This window comes from Rousettus aegyptiacus, unplaced genomic scaffold (genome assembly GCF_014176215.1).
Source record: "Rousettus aegyptiacus isolate mRouAeg1 unplaced genomic scaffold, mRouAeg1.p scaffold_m13_p_8, whole genome shotgun sequence".
Lineage (NCBI taxonomy): Eukaryota > Metazoa > Chordata > Mammalia > Chiroptera > Pteropodidae > Rousettus > Rousettus aegyptiacus.
In genome coordinates, this window is record NW_023416311.1 from 33569001 (window position 1) to 33591079 (window position 22079).

General features: G+C 37.3%; 1 pseudogene; it reads right to left on the minus strand.

Annotated features, from left to right (window-relative positions):
- Positions 1 to 19525: 19525 nt before the first annotated feature.
- LOC118607071 lies at positions 19526 to 19642 on the minus strand (annotated as a pseudogene).
- Positions 19643 to 22079: the final 2437 nt, after the last annotated feature.

Sequence of the window (22079 nt, forward strand, 5' to 3'; positions counted from 1 at the left end):
ACGGGCACTGGTGCTTAGAGTGAGCAGTTCCATCACCATGAAAGTCCTCTCGCAGACACAGCGCCTTTAAGAGGTGCGCAGCTGCTGGTCGCCACTCCCGTAGCCTCTGTCCCACTCAACTGCTCAGGACCCAGCAGCCCCGTGTCTTACCTTCTTATATTTCTCCCTAGATGTACTTCTTGTTCATCTAGATCCCAGGCGATTTTCCTTGCTGTTTGCTCCTTGTTTCTGTCACAACTTTGATTTGGTCACCAGTGGGATGAACAGAGCCTCCATCATCTACACCATTTTCTTTTCCTCTCCCTCCAATGCCATTTCCTTTTACAGAGAACAGGTTATTTGAAGGATTATTCCCATCTGTGAAATTCCCATTTCACAAAGAGGCTGTCAATTTATCAGTCTCATAAGGATGTTGTTTGACTAATAATGCCACAGAAGAATATTAAAAAAAAAATTTTTTTGACTTTAATACTTTATCAAAGCTATTTTACAACAAAATATTTTTAAAAGGACAATCTGTCTCCTCAAGAATGCAAACATTTGCTTTAAATAGGAATTCTTAAGCTGTGAAGTAAACAGTAAAAGGTAGAATTGAGCTAGAAATGAACATGACTAGGCGCAATATTCAGTGTGTGTAGCAGATTAATTTTGCATTAGGAGTGAACTTCTTCGGCTTACTTTTTAATTAGCTTAAGCAAGTGTATTCAGGAACCAATAACACAGACTAACGGGAACCAAATTACTGAAAGAGTTCCGAGCCCAGGCTCTAAATCACTGGCCTTGAGTTTATCTCATCATTAACACTGAATCAAAGCACTGCATCAAATGCTGCAGGAACACCTTTGCCGAAGAGCGGATGGGGAACATGACAATCATTATACCCAGGCACTTGCATCTTGGGGACAACAAAGCTTTGCTGAGCATTGGAAAGCCTGTTACATCAACGTGCTAAGCAGTCAATGTCCTGTTAGGCACATCTGTGTTTACTACCATCAGATACTCCCAGCTGTTCACATTGACTCTATTCGATGGTCATTCTGGGACCTGCCTGATGTTGAGAAGCATGTTATTAGAAAAGTAAATTCCTTACTGAAGATTGACCAAGGAGGGATGTAAACTACAGGATGCTGGAGCTGGTTCATAAAGTTGAGGACATAGATGTCTACTGGCAATTACAGAAGGTGAATTTATTTAGGACTCTCGATCACAGCTTTTAGGGGTCTCTTATTGCTTTGGTTTCAATTATGCTTGAACATTATTTCTTTTGTCACATTCTCTTAGGGCACGGCACCTCAAGCAGATATAAACCATTCCTTTCCCTTGGGGACTGGAAGCAGGCAGGTGCATTGTTTCTGCACAGATAAGGAAAAAAGAGCCAATGACATGCCAAGAACAGTCTCTTAATCAGTTGACGATTGAGGCCAGGTGCTACAGATTTAAAAGAGAAAAGGTAACATGTTTTTATGGGGTGTTTGTAGTTAGCTTTTTCAGATCTTCCATTGGCCCTCTCAGCCTTTCGAGTATCCTGAGCTCTTTGGCTTCCCCTTGGGTTCAGCTCATGGGGGTCCCTGGCAAGAGGGATAAGGAAGGTAAGAGACACTCCCTCCCTTTGGCCTGTTCACCTAAGTGGTATCGTTGAAAGGTCACAGAGCAGAAGCTCCAGGACTCTCTTCTGACTTTCTTTGAGTGAGGGTGATTATAGCTGCTCCGCTCCTGTCCCGGAGTGCTGTACCATCTCCTGTGGTGTCCTTTCTTCCTCTAGGAAACCCTCTTTGAACTATCCTAGTTTGAGGGTAATATCCCTGCCCAAAATGAGCTTACAAACTCTCTGATGGAAATAATGCTCCATAAATGATGAGAAAACAGATCAAGACCTGGGTTATTTTGCAAGTGAGTAGCACACCTGAACCTACACAGATTTTGGTACTTCACCAGGGGATTAGGCCATTTTCTCCTAATTCTCTCTCTCTTCTCAGTATACTTAGAAGATAGTAAAAAAGGAAAAATCTTGGAAGTCATCATCACCCTGAAGAGTTGGAGGTGGTTTTACACAAACTTTTACCGTCAACTCCAAGAGTTTTCCATTTCATCTCCATTTTTGCTCTGTGCACATTCAGCCCTTCCCCAGCCAGCCCAACATAAATATTTTGTCTGGCAAGTCTTCAGAACAAGATTTGCAATCTGATGTGACCCCCAAATGGTCTGGTCTGTGAGGAAACTATATACTATTTTACAGTTGAACTCTGAAATATTCCAGCTTAGGCTCTTCTATTACTGCTTAAAATGGTAGTTGGCCATTTTGGTGAGTTCAAGTATTGGTTAGGAGAGTTGGTTAAAGCAATTTATGCTAAAGCATAAATGTGAAAATATCACACAAAATGAGAGCAATCAACTACTTTCCTACTTACTTAGCTGTTTTCTACTCATGCAGTCATATCTGGTGGCTTATTATGAGGGGATAGGATTTGGTTTCCGTCATTAACCAAAGTGAAATTTAAAAAGTAGTATGAAGAGGGAAATGCTTAGTGGTAGTGGTTGTTGCCTTCTCAATAAAACTTTCATTGTTCTAGGATGTAGGATTTGTATCTTTCCTGGAGTGACATAGCAAAGCCAGATGGCTCAGAATCCTCAGGAAGCTCCCACTGGGTTAAAAGAAGAACTCGTCTCTGCTCTGTGCTGCCCTTATTATTGGTTATGGACCACCTTCGTGGAACTACTCAAGGTCTCCACAGGTACAGCAATTTCTTTTTTGGCAACTTTATTGTCAGACAACCCGCCTTCTGGTTATGTTGTTATCACTGTAGTCAATTGATGTTTCTAACATTGTTCCTGGCAAGCTCAGTTTTCCAGGGCACTGCTTGGGAAGAAAACATGAAAAAACTGGCACTGTTTTATGTACTTTTCCCTCTTGTTTGTTATATTTCACAAAAATAGAGGTGGGAAAATTATACTTTTAAAAAGTATATTCGGTACCACCGAATAAGGAAAAGGAGTGACGTCAATCTGTGTAAATCTGTCATTGCCAGACTTTCCCATGAGAAAGAGTCTTGAGGTATGTGGATTTTTAGCAGACAGTTTGAAATTATTTAGTTCACTTTTCTTTTAATCATATATAGCAGATTCACCAAACTTAACTTATATCAAAACTCAGATATGCAGAGAAAGCTTAAATGCTTTATTTTTCAAACTAATTCAGCTTTCAACCCACTCTTCCTACTCCCCCTCGGCCTGACAACTCCTCATCACCTACCTAATGTTCAACAGGGAAGAACTTGCTAAATGCCCAATCCTGCTTAAAGTCTAATCAGTTCTGATAATTTAAACATTTACAGTGTTTAGTCTTTTAAGTAAGTATGTTTTTCTATGAGAAATCTCCCATCCCTATTTCTTTCCTTGTGATATTGTCTATACACATTGGTTGAAAGAGGTGGCTTATGAGACTTTCCAGGACTGGAGCAGGTTAGGGCCCTTCTTTTCAAACATCTGCCTCTTATCCATCTGTGTGCTACTTGCTCTGAAGGTGTTCACAGCTAAATTCTGTGAATGGAGTAGTTTGTGATCTTGATTCAGTTCAGTCAGGGCTATTAGCATGCTCTGGTGGTTTTAACCTTATCTGGAGTTGTGCTGTTTCTACAGACTTCTGTGAGAGGTGGTTGTGACTTCTATTTGGCCCCATTTTGGTTATCCACTCAGATGCCTACACCAGAGAACCATCTTACCTCACAACAGCACTCTCTCTAACCTCTTCTCCAGCCAAATTCTGCTACTACGTGTTCTGTTTACACCACTTAAGAACCAGAGGATGCTTGGGAGTGCTAAATATCCAGAGTTCCCTCTGCCCAGACTTGGTGCATCACCAAGTTGATGTGATATATCCTTCACTAGGGTAGGAAAGTCTTCTCTCAAAGTCACAAATACAGATAAGGGCAAGAAATGATACCCTTAACAATCTTTCCAACATATATAACATGGCTCTTCATCTCCAAGATGACACCTAGAAAGAAAAACTTGAGGCATTTATGTGGCCATATAGCTCTTCTTTCTACCTCCCTCACAGAAATTTTGGGGGAGCAAAAGGAGAGACCTTATTTAAAATGCTTACTTATGTTTTTCTTCTTAATTTCTTCTAAGCTCCGATGTCAGAAATATCTTCTCTATATTCTATGTATTAGTCAGGTTAAGTAATGCTAACTGTTGTAACAACCACTCCAAATCTTGGACACGTAACACAGTGCGGTGTAGACCAGTGGGTATGTTGGGAACTAAGATTCTCTGATGCATAGGGTTATTTTGGGGCCATGTAGTCTTTCTATTTACTGGCTCTACCATCTTCTAGAATATCTGAATTCATTGTGTTCTCTGAATATGACTGTAGCCGAAGGAAAACAGAGTGGTTAGACGAGTGCACAGTTTTGGGGGCCAGGCCCAGAAGTGGTAAACATCACTCCATTCTCACTCCATTGGCCACTTGTGCAAGAGAGACTGGGAACTAGCATCTTCCTGGGTGTCCAGGAGCATCCAGGAGCAACATGAGACAGGTGTAATGAACATATGGCAGTGTCACAATCTAGTGATGCAGTCTAATAACTGAGCCCACCAAAACTGATAGTTGATATTGTAATGGCAGGTTAAGGAGTGGGAAGAGAGGATTAAAAGAATTATAAGTATCTACTCTCAAGCTATGAGCTTTCATGCTAGAGGCTGAAAATTTTTCATTTTAGATTCCTTTTTTACAATCTCTCCTGAGAATATGGATGCCTACTGTAAACTAGAGTGATGGTCTTCTAGGCAGGCAGGTGGAAAATAATTTTTAAAAAATTTTTAAATTACCCTATTACAATATAATTTGAACAGCCTTAATGGACCTTTCCCAACACAAATATGACTATAAGAATGAACTAAAGCATAGACAAGAGTCATTGAGAAAAGATAAACACTCTGGTCTGGAGACCATTTAGTAAAAGAATATTAAAGATAAATGCTGATCCACACACATAGGGCTGCCTTCACAGACGGACAACCTGTGTGATTACACGAAGCCCTATGCTCACAGGGGCCTCATGCTTGGTTCTGCTGCTGTATGTTGAAACTTTTAATAATTTTTAACATGGGGCCTCACATTTTCATTTTGCACTGGGCCCTGCAGACTGTAGCCACTCCTTCCCTCATGTGATCATGCCCAGAAGTGATGACACAGATGTAGATAGATGCTAGGTGCCTTCAAACCACACTCTGAGAAGCCCTTAGGATTTAGCAGAAGTTCCTCAGAGGTCCCTGTAGGATAGAGGTGGGGAGAGAGCTAACAGATGTCCTGCTGCCCACTTTTATGTATCACATGACCGGGCTTATGCGTGGTATGTCATTTGAGGAATAAAGTCAATGCTAAACATAAATAGAAAAGCATTAGGATACAAAATTCCTCTCTGCCTTGATAGTATAACAAAAAGCTAACTATAGTGAGGTAAAGAGAGATCTAAAATTTGGTTTCAGAGCATCTGGGTTTATTTTCTAATTCTGCTGTTTATTAACTTTAGGCCTTTACACAAGATATAACTTCTCTGAGTATCAGGGTTTTCTTTTTTATCTGTTAAAATGAAATAATAGTAAACTTGCTATGATTATTTTAATTGTATAAAATAATAGATATGTGAATACTTTAAAAATAATAAACCCCTACATAAATAAAAGGCATTATAATATTACATAAATAGATTTGTTAGGTTTTATTATTTTTAAATACTTTTTAAAATGTAAGATGAATACAAAATTGATATTAACTAAGGGTGTGGAAAAAAAGTAATAGCGCATATTCGATTTCACACTTCTTTATTCTTTGCTGATTCTAGGCCTTACGTGACAGGTATTAATAGCGTCATGTTGTCAATTCAGTGGAAATATTAAAATTAAATGAACAAGATGTCAATCAAGTGCGGTTTTCCAAAGAGTGCTTAAATAGTATTTAGTACTTAAAATGTTGAGAAACATCACTTTTGTTCCCTAGTCCTCCAGAGTATCTTAGCAGAATCCTGGAACCCTGCATCACATGTTTCTGAAGAATAGCTACTGCAGAAACGACCTCTGCCAGTGCACTCCTAACTAGTTCTAGAGCTTCTGGACCCTCTGTGGCCTTCTAACTTGGTAACTAAAGGAAGACAGACCACAATACTTTTCTTGGTTTTGGTCCTTGAGCTATAAAAAGACAGTGAAGTCAAATCCCTACCCTAGAGCAGAGGTTCCCTTGTTCCTTTCCAGTGGATCTCATCCCACTTTTCAACACCTTCTCATCTCAGTCAGTTCTTTTCAAACAGGGGACAGCTTTAAATCTCTCCCCCGTAGCTCAGGAAAGAGATGGAGGAACAACATAATATGAAGGAATTTAAAGGGAAAAAAAAAGATATTCTAAAGAGAAAATGAATTCTAAGGGAAACCAACCTAAAAAATTCCCTGTTGGCAGGAAGAGACCTTAACTTTTCTTCCCACTAACCTGCAGTGTAGCAACCTTATTGTCCTTGCCCTTGATACACACTTGAGAGGTCCCCCTGGTAGACCTTTGGTAAGATCAGTTACACATAGGAGAGACAAATCCTTGGGTTCTCCACAGAAATTAGAGGTTACGGTCAACATACATAAATGTCTGATTAATTTTGAAATATAATTTTTCTCCTGCCTTTTATGTGATGGTTCCAGGCCATGTAACTGGTAAACCTGGGGTCTTATATGACATGAGCAATTGCTATGCTGACTTAATATTTAAGGATAGCCAGAAGGGTTATTGAGAGGAAAATGAAAATAATGACAATAATAATATAAATCTGACATTTTTGAGTATGTATTATTACTTACAAGACTAAGAACTGTTATATAATCTTAACCTTCATGTCAGTCCATTGATTTAGATTATTATCTTATCTTATCTTTTTCCAAATCTCCTAATAGAAGAAAATAGAAGCTCAGACAGTTAAGTGGCTTATCCAAAGCTGCACAGTTCGTGCATGGGAAAGGTAATTTCTCATACTCGGGATTCCTGGGAATGGAAGTCCATGCCTTGAGCCCTTTTTTTGCTACTTTCTATAGCTAAAAGTGGCATGGTTACAAGAACCATAATAAGATTTTTAAAAAAAACAAAAACAAAACAAACAAACAAAAAAACGCTAGGCTTGGTCATCTCAACTTTAAATTGATATCTAGGACTAAAATAGGGCAAATGTACTTTGGCAATTTTCTGGTGAATTTGATCTATGACTAGAGCCAGAGTAAATTAGCCAGCCAGTCCTACCTTCTGGTTTGGTGATTATTAATTTCTTCTTTGAACAGTGTCTCAAATCTATTAGTCAGAGAAGGCAGTACTCACAGTGGAGAGAGGGTGATTTTCCTAATTCTTCTGCATCCTTCAAACTGGACAATGCTCCAGGTAGATTTGTATTTACATACAACTCCACCAAAGACTTCTTTAGCCCACAGCTTCTATTTTCATAGTAAAGCCCACTTATGCCATCACAAAAGAGTGTGTACCTCAGGCATTCAATATAAATTACACTTAATCACACTTTGTTCACATTCTTAATAGCATTAATAGTTTGTTTTTCAAAGAATTAGTAAAATATGCTTTTACCTTTTGGTGTCCTTGATTCAAATATGAAAAGATAGCTCTAAACAATAATGACCTTCAGAGTATAATAAGCATTTTAAGATAAAAATACTAGTTCTCCAGCAAGATCTCTAGCATATAAAACCCATCAAATTTTCAAATAAAAATTCACTACTAGATATAAGGTCTGCGAAGGCAGGGAGGTTGGAGGCCTGGTTCATCACTGTGTCCTCCAGGCCTTGCTCAGGGCATAGCACGTGGCAGATAATCACTAAAGAGTTTTGGAAGAATAGATGCAGGGCTCTAACTCCTACTTGCCCTCGCCATAGCCCCCTTCTCATATTCTGGGACTGGCACTATGGGCTCATGTGGAAGAAATTACCACTAGTCACTGGTTTTAGTGTACAAAATCTTCCTACAAGGCCATTTTTATAAATTGAAATTTCTGTTTCATCAAATCACTCCATCAGTCATTATCACTGCTCAGTGATTATAGTCACAGTATTGTGCCCGGTTACACATGTTTCTTAACTGAAGGTACGTTAAGATCTCCTCTATGAAGTCTTGTGATTTTTGACCTCTCCTTGATTTTGACCTACTTCTGACTAACTGCTGTCTGCCTTTATAGGCCGTCTGTCCAGATACACTGATGTGATGGAAGAAAGTTTAGCAAATTTGGGGTTGGTAGGACGTTGCTAAGGAAAAGAATTAGATTTGAATTTGTCAAGCTACTTTGTGTCTGTAGTTTTTCTTCTTAAGTCTTTTATTTTGGTTTCTTATAAATTCCAAAGTTTAATTTTTCTACTTCATCACTCTGGTGGATATACTCAAATACTCTCAATACTTTCCTGCCAAGCAGATTCTGAGAGGTATGTAGCATACTTAATAGAGAAGAAAGAGGTCACAGATTTTTTTTTTTTTCTTCCGGTTCTCTTATAGACCTGTCCTGATTTCTTTTAGGGCTTGGACCTATTTTCAAGGCTGTTTTCAGATTTATGTAATTCTAGTGGTTTCTTCTTTACTTAAAATCCATGTTACACATTGTTAATGCCAAATAAATGTTTCCACCATTCTTGTCGCCATGGCTTTCTTTCTGGGTCTGTGTGTGTTACTAAGTCCAATGGCAGAATTTCATTTCTTTGAATAGCTTCACAATTTCGTGCACCTACCATAAAAACAAGCAAATTGACACCCTGCCAGGAGTAGCCAGAGGAGATCTTAGAAGAGAGTTCATAATGACATTGTTGCCATATTGCATGCCTGTAAATAATTCATTAAGTCAACCACCCTTTTGTTTTAAGCAAACACAAGCAGATGCCTTTTTAAATTGGATGCAGACAACAGTCTTCAGAAAAACATTATTGTAATATGACACTTAAAAAGAATAACATTTGCTTTATTGATTTTTGCAGTAGTAATACATGGTGATTACTTCTGTTACCCGTTTTTTTCTTACTCATGGGTTTTGTCCTTTGCTCTTATTGTTTTATATTTGTGTGAATATGTGTGAAATTTAATTATTAACAGCAAGAGCATGGAAAGGTAATAAGATCAATGCATAATCAATCAAGTAAACCCAGGTGATTTTCTTGGTCGATGTTATCTGCAGTTTCGTGATGTTTGCACCACCAGTAGAACTCTGCTGACTTCTCAATGCAGAAAAATATATGTACCCAGATTCTTAAGGGAAATGGAACAATTTTCAAAAGATAAATGTCTCTGTCATATTTAAAGGATTAGTAAGTCATTGTCTTTTACATCAATGTATAAATTAGAGTCAAAGTTTAGGGCCAAAATCATTGTTTACATTTTCTAAAAGGTAGGGTTCATTTTGCTGACAGGACAACTTTACTTCCTGAATTCATATATTTATTAATATCCCATGTCCTAGGCAATGTTTTGTCTGATTCAGTCTTTGAAATGGCCATTTTTAAGATCCGTGTCCAATAAATTGACTCATATTGATTATTGTAGTAATTCACAATCTTAGCTGTACATTAGGATCACATGTGAGAGCTTTTTATAAAATACATATGCTGTACTCTCAAGAGATTGGATATAATTGGGCTGAATGGGCTCCAGGCAATAGATTCTGTAAATGCTCCCCAGATATTTCTTATGTGCAACCATATTGAGAACTATTGCAATTGTCTATTGACTAGATATTCTCATTTGGGAATGATCATCATAACTGGAAGATTTTGACTATATCCGAACCTAGTTATTAGCAGACAGTGGATTATAATTCTCATCACAAAGATATGTTCAAAATTATAAGATGCTAGAACTGGAAGCAAATTGGGAGATATGGCCTCTCCATCGTATAAATGGGTAGAATTCTCAGAATATCACAATGCTAATGTTAAGTCCAAATTAGAATTCATATATTTCAGAATTCTGGCCCAGTGGTTATTGTTACAAATTTGGATTGGCTAAAGTGGAGATAAATATAAAATGATTAGGTCTAATCTAGAGAAGTCTGAAGGTACAGAGAAAAGAAGCAATCAAAGGACTCTAGGGAAATGAGCTCAAGTCTGGAAGATCAAGGAACGGAGAGAAGAAACATTGAGAAGGTTGAAGAGTTAAGGATCAAAGTGGATGGTAAATATGACAGCAGGAATCCAAGATAGAGTCTGCACTAAAAGGAGTCAGGGTTTAGGCAAGAAGTTTATAAATAGACACAAAATTACAGCAAGAATAATAGAGGTTGAGGTTGCCTTTTAGAATCAGTGAATGTCGTGCTTCCTATGTAAGCTCAGACTGGAGTCAAAATGTGGTTTGGCTAGAGTTAGGCAGACACAGGGTGGTGGAAGCTGCTGTTGATAGTCAATACAACTTAGTAGGAACTTCGATATATAACACAGTTCTTGGGGGAGACCCTTATAAAGGGAAACCCTAACCAGATGTTCTGATTATCACCATTAGTGCATAGATTGGAATATTAGTACAGGGTTTATTGGTTCCTGCAAGGTTCTCATGGTGATTAAAATGAGTGCCAGATGGCTCTCCTGACCTAGATAGCTAAGGAAACTGCCCAGTGCCTCTTTTTTGTTATCTATAAGAAAAATAGTGGAAAAAAAAAGTTTTGAAAGGATCTGCTATTACTGTCACTTAAATGTTGGTATGCTATTCACCTCAGGACGATTATTATTTTTATTCTATAGATAATGTACATTGTACATGTGCTTCATTTTCTCGACACTAACCTAATAGAACAATTTTATCTCTTTTTCTTTGTAATAGTATCTTACAGTGTACACTTTCCTTCCTGAAAAACATAGAAGTCTTAGACATGAAATACTGTAGGTGAATTGATAGAGATAAAATAGAAGAATAACTAAATTTATTTTTTAAAATAAATATATATTTTCTGTGTGTGTGTGTGTATACGCTTTAAAAGCCACTTTGTATTTGAGAAAAATTCTATAACTTGTATGAAGGATTTTCAATTGTGTGTTCACATAGTCATGGGTTTCCAGAAAAGCAAATTTTAGATAACAGAGTAATAATTTTTGACATATAACTGTTTGAGTTAGAAGGAAACTTTATACTCACTCTATCCAACCCTCCACTGCAACTTAGAATCACATATAATTAGTTCTTTCCAATTCCTTTGAAGGACTGATTCAATAATGATTGTTGTTCTTGTGTCATCTTACAAAAGTCAAAGCTTCAAGTAATCAGGTAGCCATTTCAAATGGTCTTTCTGTACCAGAAAATTTTGTTTTAGTGTATTTGGTTATTTAGAGAAACCAAAGAATCCCACAATTCATTTTCGCCCTGGGCATTAGTAATGGTTTAATCTCAATAGAATTTCAAATTGTGTTACTCATGTGAAATCTATGATATCCTAATTCTTTTTTTTTTTTTTTTTTTTTTTTTTTGAGAGCAAGAACAAGCACTGAGATCTTCAGAGAGATTTACAGCATTAATAACCATAGGCTATTTTAAGTCACAGTCCATCTTTATGGAAGAAGTACAGATTAAACAGCAATTCTTTTATTTCTTTTCCTCCTAGAATTGCAAACTGATATTTCACATAGAAGTTATTCGAAGAAAGCAGTGCATTCACACTTTAAGAATATGCCTAAGGTCATTATTTCCCTTCTTTTACTCTTTCCATCTGTGATCAAATGTTCAATTTAAAACAAAGGATTCCACTGAATTTATCAAATCCAAGCAGGGCCTAAAGTTTAAAGTTATCTGGTAGAAGTACACAGTCCTCCACATAAACACAATAGACTGTCAGTTTTGTGGGAGAAACTGAGAATGCCTGTAGATGAGACACAGGATTTAAAAATCTGTACATTATTCATAGTAGCCACAGATCGGTAACAGCCCTAGACTCTATAAATAGAATTAATAAACAAATTGGGGTATAATTATAACAGAACATCCCTCTGCAATAAAAAAGAGCAAACTACTGATATGCCCAACAATGTACTAATTGAAAGAAGCCTTACACAAGAGTATATACTATGTAATTCTATTTTCATGACATTCTAGAAAAAACAAATCTATAGTGCGAACAAAAATAAGGATAGTGGTTGTTTCTGGATGGCTGAGGACAATATTGACTGGAATTGGGTATAAAGGAACTTTTTGAATAAGGATAATATTTGATATCTTGCTAGGAGTTGTAGAAACAGAGATGCATGCATTTTTCGAAACAGAATGCACAGTTAAGCTGTGTTGTGTTTTTTTTTTCATTGTATGTCAATTTTGTATCAAAAGAATTAAAATGTAAACAAACACTGAACTCTAGTTGATGATATGCATAATGAAGTGTTTAGGGAAGTGTGCTAATGTCCTCAACCTACTTTGAGATGCATCAAAAAATAAGATCCATGTCTAAAGGGATAGATAGACAGATGGATAGGTGATAAAGGAAGTATAATAAAATATTAATGGCAGAAACGAGGTGATGGGTATACAGATGTTCCTTGTAATATTCTTCAACTTTGCTACATGTCTGAAATTTTTGATAATAAAATATTGAAAAGATGGGAGAGAAGAGTCAGTCTTGAGAAAATATATTTGTAAATCTATGGGTGATTTTTCTCAAGAAATCATAGCCTGCTGACATGCTGTTTCATATATTGAAATACATGGAGACATCACAAAACAGTGTTCAATTATCCACATTAGCCTGAGGGTGATTGAATTCCTTACCATACATGTCTAAATTATGAACCTTAGTAAGCTAAGATACCAATGCCTTTTTTCTACATAATACATATCTTTCACTTTTTCTTTAAAGTGTACCTGCATTAACTGACACTGATGAGTTTATTTAAATTTAGAAACCAAAAAGAAATGAAAAAATTCTTAGCTCCAGAAATTCTTTAAAAGTTTCTAATAGATTTTGTTGATTGTTTGATAGCCAAGACTGGTGTTTGGCTTGCTGGGAATTAAAAAAGAAAAAAAAAAAGACATTTTTTCACTATCCTTTAGAGAACAACCATCCAGAAATCTTACAGGTTCTCTCTACTGTGAAAAAGAAAGGAAGGAAGGAAGGAAAGGAAGGAAAGGAAGGAAAGGAAGGAAAGGAAGGAAAGGAAGGAAAGGACATGAAAGTACTAAGAGAGAAGAGCTCTCTGAGTCTCTCTCATCTCTAGCGCTAGAACTCTCATCAACCACCCCGCCCTCCCTCCCAGCCCCCCCCGCCCCGCACCTCCACCCGTCCCCCTCCAGCACCTCACGAAATACCCCTCCCTCCCACCTCCTCCCGCACGAAAAGAAAACTAGACCGCACTCCGAACCCAAAAAAGAAATCTGGTCATGTGGCTTTTCAGCAATAAGTAAAACTACTCTGATTTATCTGGAGCCTGGTTTGTCTCAACATGATTCCTTCAAACACCTCATTACTGGGTTGCTATTTAGTTTCTTGAAGGCTATTGCCATCTGCAATTTTCATAGCTTTTAGTAAATGAAGGACAGTCCATATGTGGACTGCAGGATGATTGATAGTATAGTCATATTTTTGCAATTTGTGAAAGAATGACAACTCTCTCAAGACACTGTTCATTGTGAGCCAAATTCAACATATCCTTCTAAATGTTTCTTTTGACCTAGATTTATCTGTTGAATAAATGATCTTTCCATATTGTCTTATTTAATGTCAAATCTTTATGCAATGTTGTCTCTGGCCTTTAAACCTCCTTGGCTGTTCCATTTCTGCAATTCTGACCTGCAAGGTCAAAGATGGAGCCATTTTAGCAGCAACTGGAATCCATGCCCTGGGTTTGTGCTGGTTTATTATTGATGGAGTGTAAACAACATGCAATCCCTTAGCCATAATTTCTCAAATTTGATCCTAGCAACATTTAGTGTGATATATACCCATTAACAGCTACGAAATTTGGTGCAAATTTACTCCTTTTCTTCCTCCTATTACTCCTATTGCTAATAATAATGTCATCTTTCACTATTTATTATGGTCCAGGCATTTTGATAGTTAATCTTTCTTTTTCTTTCCTTCGCTATATATCTTTAAAAGAACAAGAATTGACTTTGTGTTTGCTCTTCTTTCAGCCCTCTTCCCCAAAATTTCTATTCTTGAAGGATGGAATCTTTGGACCAAGAAAAAGTCTCATGAAGCAGGAGAAATAACCACTAATACATCATTTATATAATGTGATTTTTTAAAATAATAAGACAGTTGAGATGTCAAAGATAGACAGTATCAACATATGCTCCATTTGATCTCTTTGATTGTTAAAAGTCACACTGTAAAAAAATGTCTTTTTTAGTATGAAAAATATGAGCCTCTATATGAATTATCTGAAGTAGTATTCTACAAATAGCTTGTTATATATCCAAAAAGAAAAAACTTCCAATATATCCAAAAAGAAAAAAACTTCCTCTTATCTGTCATTTTCACTAAGCCACGAATCTTGAGTATATAAATAAGTCACATGTGCTCCTTCATCTTTATTTCGTTCTTTACTCTTTTTGTTGTTTATAAATAGAAGTTTTTACATTAGGAAAAACTGCATGATTGTTCTGATTTATTTCATACCAAGTTTATGTCTATGCATGCCATTTTCGTGTGTATTTGCACAAATTTTCTATTTAGTTAGCCATTTGGAGTAAAGAACCTTTCTTTCTTGCAATATTTGGGATGCTAGAGACTTCAGTTCTGTCTAGTTATTTTATTGTAATCTGATTTTTTGGCCTATAATATGTTACATTTTTTGTTTATATCCCTGTAAAAGTCTGTTTTCATGACATAACATTTTAAAACTAGAAGGGACCTTTGAAATACCTAGTATAAGACTCTTTTTTTCTAGTTACAATTAATAAGATCCAGAGCCATGAAATCTCACCTGGAACCCGTGTATCCTGACTTCCAATCTAGCTCTCCTCTTTTTACAGGGCTGTATATGATTTTAAACTATTTTTATTCTTCAACTACTGTCTTTAATTCATAGATAAGGCAACTATTAATTCTCTATAGATAAGAATTGTGTAATGTACATTAGGATTTTAAAGAATTTTTTTGAATTTACATTTCTCATGGAGTTTAAGAATATAACTTAGAAACTAAACTTTCAAAAGTAATTTGAAAAGCACTATATAATTCTTCCCCTCTTCCTTCCTCCCTCCATCTCTCCCTCTGTCTCCTTCTTTTTCTGCCCCTTTCTATTTCTACGCCCACCCCCAACCTGGTACTATACTAGACACTAAATGTACAAAGATAGATGAGACATGGGCCCTGCTTTGAGGAGCTCATGTTCCTTAAGGAAGACAAAGATGTAAACCTATGATGTGTGAGCTCAGCAAAGGGTAAAGGAGACTTAGAAGAATGACAAAGGAATGCTGGAAGAAGCTTCACCTTCAGTCACACTTAAACTGAATTTTCAAGGATGTAGAGGAATTAGCACATAAAGGACAGAAGAGAGATCTTGGTAAATAAATATAATTTGCAACAGCCAGATGCCAAGTCAATAGATTTTTTTATGTGCAACTGGATAGTTTCAAAAGCTATTAATTGCTACATTTGCTATCACAAATATATTCACTATGCTCACCTTTTTCTTCTCATCAAATATATGTAACAGCAGTTGGGAGAGAGGGGGCACAAAATGGAGAACAGAGATTACTAAATGTGGAGTCAGTAGTTCTAGAACTACTCCTTTTTAGGTATCTGATCTTGAAAATAGCATTTAACACCGCTTTAATCTGCTCAACCTGTGATTGATAGGACCTTTAATTGTACTTCTTTATAACATAATGATGAACATCACATGAGAAATAAGAAAGTACTATAGAAGATATGCAGCATTATGCAGATATCTATTTTTGTCTACATACAGTGTTCATGAAACAGCCCTCCGTGTACTGTAGTCCTAATGTTCGTCTCGTCTATACGTCTGGGGAAGGGAGGAGCCTATGCTATATCCCAAACTGATAAACACATGTCAGCACATAGGATTTACACTTTTCCTTTACAGTACTTTTTACACTTGTATTTTTAATGTTTACTTTCTCTATTAGGTGTGAGATTGTCTTATTCACCTCCATCTTCCCTGCACCTAGTAAATTACCAAGAAATATGCTAAAAGTGGGGGAAACAATGTAATCCTTAGAAAACATTTTCTATCTAAGAAAAGAATGGAATTTTAAAAGCTGAATTATATAACTAATTGATCAACTTTTCACTAGCTCTAGAGATATAATTTTTTGTTTATTGTACACGATACTATTTGGTCGGAGAGGTTAATTTCCAGTGGGTTTTCTTAGTCGGTGCTTTTGGTCAACTGTAATCCTTTTTGAACATCCATAGGAGTATTCTTAGCCACATTTCATTTCTTCAATATATACTTGCTAGACACTATAATATAGGCTCATGGTATTGAATTATGTATTGTGCAGGGAAACAAGAAGTATCTAATAGGAGCCTTTCATCTTGTATAAAGTTATCTAACCATACAAAACAACAGGTGCCTAAGTGTGCAATGAGGAATTCAGGCCAAAATATTACAGTAATTTAAAGGACGGAGAGAGGTGGGATGGTGAGAGAGTAATTTCATAGAGCATTATAACAGTGACTAACATTTATTGAATACTTGCCAAGTGCCAGGCACTGTTTAAGCTTTTTACATATATTAACCCATTTAATGTGCACAACAATATTTGAGTTAGGTACCATTATATTTTTATTTTAAATACAAGGAAATTGTGTCCGAGTGAGGTTAAATAACTTACTAATGGAGCTGAGTCAGACTTACACAATCTTACTCAAGTGCCTACACTCATAATTACTATACGGTGCCTTCTGTGATTGAATGTTCCGGGCTGAGTCAGATGTGACTGCTCACAGAAAAGGACACTAATGAAGGATGAGGGGAGAGTGAGTAAGAGCAAAGACATAGAGGTGGGATAAGAACAGCCCAGCTGGAATATAGGGTCCCTACTAAAGAATAGTGCAAGTCTCATCTGGAAAATTCAGATGAGCTCATGCTATGAAGCCTTGGGTGATAAGCTGAATAGTTAGACTATGTTGTCTGGGCAGTGAAGGCCAGATATGCAGTTTTCAGTCAAGTTTGAAAACATTAATACTGTGTGTAAAGGTTTACAATAGGATCTGTACCTTCTAGCCATTGAGGCAAAATTTCATTTTTCCAGAAAAAAAAGAATGTGCCCATCTCTGAAAACTCTGCTGTTGCCTGTCTTACCAGCATCCATTGCACCCTTCCTAATAGCCCCTGATTTCCATTTAGGTATCCATGATTTTTCCATATCTAAGCCAGTCGGTGACGCAACCCTCTGATAAGAGGGACAATCAAATTTACATTAACCTTAGGATTTGTGTATACAGATAGGAACTCACCTGAGAATGAATTTAACACAATGAAAAAATAAATAAAAAAATAATAAGTGGAGCTCAAACCCTCATAATCTTGCTGATTTCTGAATCCCACATGCATGAAGCCCATTCAACTTCTGAACCTGTTAGATCTGTGAATCACCCTATTCTCTTTGCTATTTAAGCAATTTTAAGTAGATTTTCCATTATTTACAGTAAAAGTGACTCTAGGTAATACACTATCTGATGCTAAGGATTGCCCTTCGTTTGAGGACATACAAAAGCTCAACCTGAGCTAGGTGACACAGCTCAGAATATTGTCTTCTTTTTTTATGACCCTCTCTTCATGACCTCTTCACCAGGACAAATCCCAGTGATTTCTCATAGTTCAGCTCTGAAGCCTCAAATCTCAAGTCAGTGTCGTCTTTCCCAGCATGGCTGAAGTCTCTACAATCTGAGCTCATAAAGCTCTGGGTGACCAAGGAATGGCTGTGTATCATGCCCAAGGCTTTCACATCAAAGCACCCAGTGGAGGCCTCATCCTGTTCAAAATGACAAATTAAAATGAATCCCAGAGCTTTATTCTCTAAGAACATAAGACATGTTTTCTTTTTGAACCTTTCATTGCACCGTCTTCAGAATCAAGCTCTCTAAAGAATGTTATTATACCTTGAGCTTCTTGACACATTTCCTAATAATTTGAAGCTTCTGACATTTATACAATAAAAGATTGTGCTTCTGGAAAAAAAATCAATGAATCTTTTTGGCAATCATCCTAAATCTGTAGAGATTAAATTTGCTTCCCAGACATTGTTATTCCATATCAAACACAGAGTCATGCAGTATAATTAAGATAGTTGTAGAACCATATATTTCATGTCCTAACTGTCTGCTTTAACCTCTCTTGGAAAGTGGAAAAATAATAGGGAAGCTACATCTTAACCAGAATAATTACATTTGCTAAGCAGAATTCGATGAGCAAGAGCTATGTAAAGGAATAAAACAAATCCACCAGAAAACCAAGATTTTCTTCATTCATTCTGAGATTTAAACATTGCTGATAAATAAAAAAAAAGAAAAGAAAAAGAAAATAGGCTCACATTCAGTTACAACTCCCAGGAGAATGGCAGCTATTATCCCCTATTGAGTTGGTACTTACCATATAGAGCCTGAACAATTCATAGAGAAAAATAAACCATAACATTCCTGTTTATTATTACTTTAGCTGAGAGGTGGTGACATTAAACAGTTCTGCACTGCTGCTATCAATCAGCAGGCTGGAGATGTTCTCAGCATGGGACTAGGACTCCTTGGAAACCACACTCATCAAAGCAACCAGCTGTCAGAATTTTTCAAATTAAACTGTTATTATAGTAGTATTCATTAGTCAGTTACTGGCTATTAAGATATTTTTATATCAGCACCATTGACATTGGCTGATGCTTTTTAATATGCAAGTTATATATAAACATGATTCGTGGCTCATGTGAGGATGACAGACTATATGAGAGCTTGGTGTCCACTGTCTAAAAGCTTCAGCAAAGGGCTCCTGTCTTATCCACACACACACAAATTTTTCTGGGAAGTTGGATGTTTGTTCTAGTGGTTGGAGTGGGGAGAGGGGTAATAATAATATATTTCAACACTAGTATTTGCCCAGCAAAATGATAGCTCAACAACAGAAATTATAACTCTTAAAGTTGTTACTGAGCCCCTGATGACAGTGGTTTATGCTTCTCCAGCTTGATTGTTTGGATTTCCTTTTCGTCTGAGTTGCTGAGCACGTGTTGAACTTTTGCTTGAAGTCTAGAATTAAACAAAGGATGTCAAGTGGGGTGTGTGGATAAGTAAAGAGGAAATTCAGTGTACAAGTTCTGATAGAAAAAATACAACAGGAGTTGAGTTCTTATTAATTTAATAGTGTCCTTGGCATTTGGAAAAGTTTTTAAGCCTCAGTTTTAATTTCAGGGTAGATTTTATCTATCTATCTATCTATCTATCTATCTATCTATCTATCTATCTATCTGTAAGTTAAAAGAAGTTTTTTTTAGATGAGGCAACCCTTGGTTGACCTCACGGATTGCAAGGACCTTGTCAGCTTACAATCCCTTATTTTTTATTTTTTACACCTATGGCACCTGGGCTTCCTAGGTGGTCTCCCATCCAAGTACTAACCAGTCTCAACCCTGCTTAGCTTCCGAGATCAGATGGGATCGGGCTTGTTCAGGGTGGCATTTCAAGGCAAATTTAACATAAATCATTTTATTTCAACTAGAAAAAAAAATGTATGTTACTCACTAGCCCAAAAAGATTGCTATATTGCTTACATGCAGAGCACGAACTCATTTACACACAGAAAACACAGACCTTGTAGTTTTCCCCTCCCCTCACATTAGTTCCCACACAGCATATAGAATACTAGGCTGTTTTAGTTTAAATGGAAGCTACTCAGTTTGTTTATTTCATAGATAAAGGAAGCAAGATTAAATGAATTAGGTTACTGGTGTCAGTCTTAGTTGTTTTCCTCCTCTTTATTTTAAAAAAATCTTGGAACTCCATGTTTCTCCTGGAAGACAGGCCATATCCTGGTCCTCACATGCATGAAGATGCCAAGGGACAGTATACGAACAACCTCTTCCTCTGCCATGAGGAAGTGCAGGATTAGTCATTTTCTCTGACCCAGAATCTAAGAAACGCAGGGTTCAACACTGGGGTAGGGTTTGTTTGGGTATGTGGGAGCTAGTATGAGCCATTGACATCACATTAATAGCTTGTGAGAGCATTGAGTTTTCAGGAATTTTGTGAGTCGTTGCTAAAAACTTGAAAGGATCCATGATGGTACTATTCATACCACAGAAATTGGCAAATACTGCACATTGGGTGGTGGTGATTGTTTCTTCTAGAGATTAGTTTGTTATCCATTTATCAGCACATGACTAGGCCTCCTTCGCCACACTCAGATCCAGGAGAATGTGCTCTGTTCATGAACATTGCCACAGCCAACCCCATAAACTCATTCGATAAATGACTAGTTATTGAGTACCTACGGTATTGCAGGCACTTTGGCCACCTCCAGCTACTGCGCAGAACTAGTAAGGACTAAAATGCACCCTACCATCTACCTGTACACCTCAATGGAGGCCTGCATCTGCCTAGAAAAAGGAACACATTTTTTTGTAAATCACTCAAAGGGACTCACAGAGCTATGGGTCTCTGGGATCGCCTCTGTAGCCCTATGTCTGTCTACCAAGTGGGGCACTTTTTCTTATTTTCCTAGAGAGACATGTAGGCCAAGTGGTGCTCTTGCATATGCTGAAGACACGGGGATGAGCAAGTGAAAGTTATGGTTGCAGAACTCACCTTCTAAGGAGAGAACAAAATGAGCAAAATGATTTGAGAAGGTGACAGAGGCATGAAGCAAAGCCACCAAGGAGTTGTGAAAGAGATGGAGGTTGGCAGGAGCAGAGCTGCTTTGGGTCAGGAGTTCAGGGTGGGCCTCTCTGTGGTCTGGGTAAAGAGCGCTTGGAACAGGGAGAACAAGAGCAAATGCTCAGAGTTGAGAGTGAGCCTGAGTTTCTAAAGAACAGAAGACAACCAGGGTGACTGGAGCAGAGTAAGACATACAGAGAAAGGTACAAGTTGGGGACACAGAGGTAGGCAGGGGCCTTTGTTGTCTGTGGAGTGGAATTGGAATTTTATTCTGCATGTAGTGAGAATATTTTAAACAGAAAAGTAATTTGCATTTTCAAATGATTGCTTGGGGTTTTGTATGGAAATTAGACTGTAAGGAAACTAAAGTACACACCAGAGGCCAGTTCAAGACTGGATACAGCTCTCCCACACCTGAGTACACACTTCCTAAGATGGGGCTGCTGCTTTGTGTTTTGTTTTTATTTTAGAATTTTGCTTCTGAAACCCAACCCAAACCTCCTGACTCATCAGTCCAAGGACCAACCTCCACCTCTGTAAGCATTTGGTATTCCTTAGATTGTTGCTAGACTGCTGTTTGTTGACAACATATCATGTTGGGTTTACTGGAATAATTCAAAAGATAATTTAAGGGGCACAAGACAATGGAAACCAAGCACTAAGACAAATCAAAAATATGTCTTACATGCCAAAATTGATTTTAGGTTGAGACCTTAAACTGAAGTTGTTATGAATAATAACCCTTGGAGGGCTGAGGATCTCTATTTTCTGTCAGTGGTTCTCAATCCTAGAGGCATGTGGTTGTCACCTGAAGAACTGTTCAAAATACCTATGCCCAGGTCCACCCTCAAGAGTTTCTGATTCCATTGTTCATGGAGGAGCCAAGATATTGAAGTGTTTTAAAAGCTACGCAGGTAATTCTAATGGATAACTATGTTTGAATATTACACTATCAAATCCCTGGGCATTTAGCCAAAAGGAAAGGAAAAATGATAAAGGACTCTATATGGAACAGTAGCAGCAACTCCTATTCACCCCTGAGCCTGGAATGATGAGCCGTAGTACTGATTTTTCCCATGAAGGATGGACAGTTCATTTGACCATTTGGGCCCAAATAGCAAAAGAGAGTATTGCTAGAACTGAGGCATGAGCTAAGTCAAGATGTAATCCATCTCAAAAAAGAGATGTAAACCATCTCAAATACTGCATTTCTATAAGTGACTATTCGCTAGAGACTGGTTCTTCTTCATT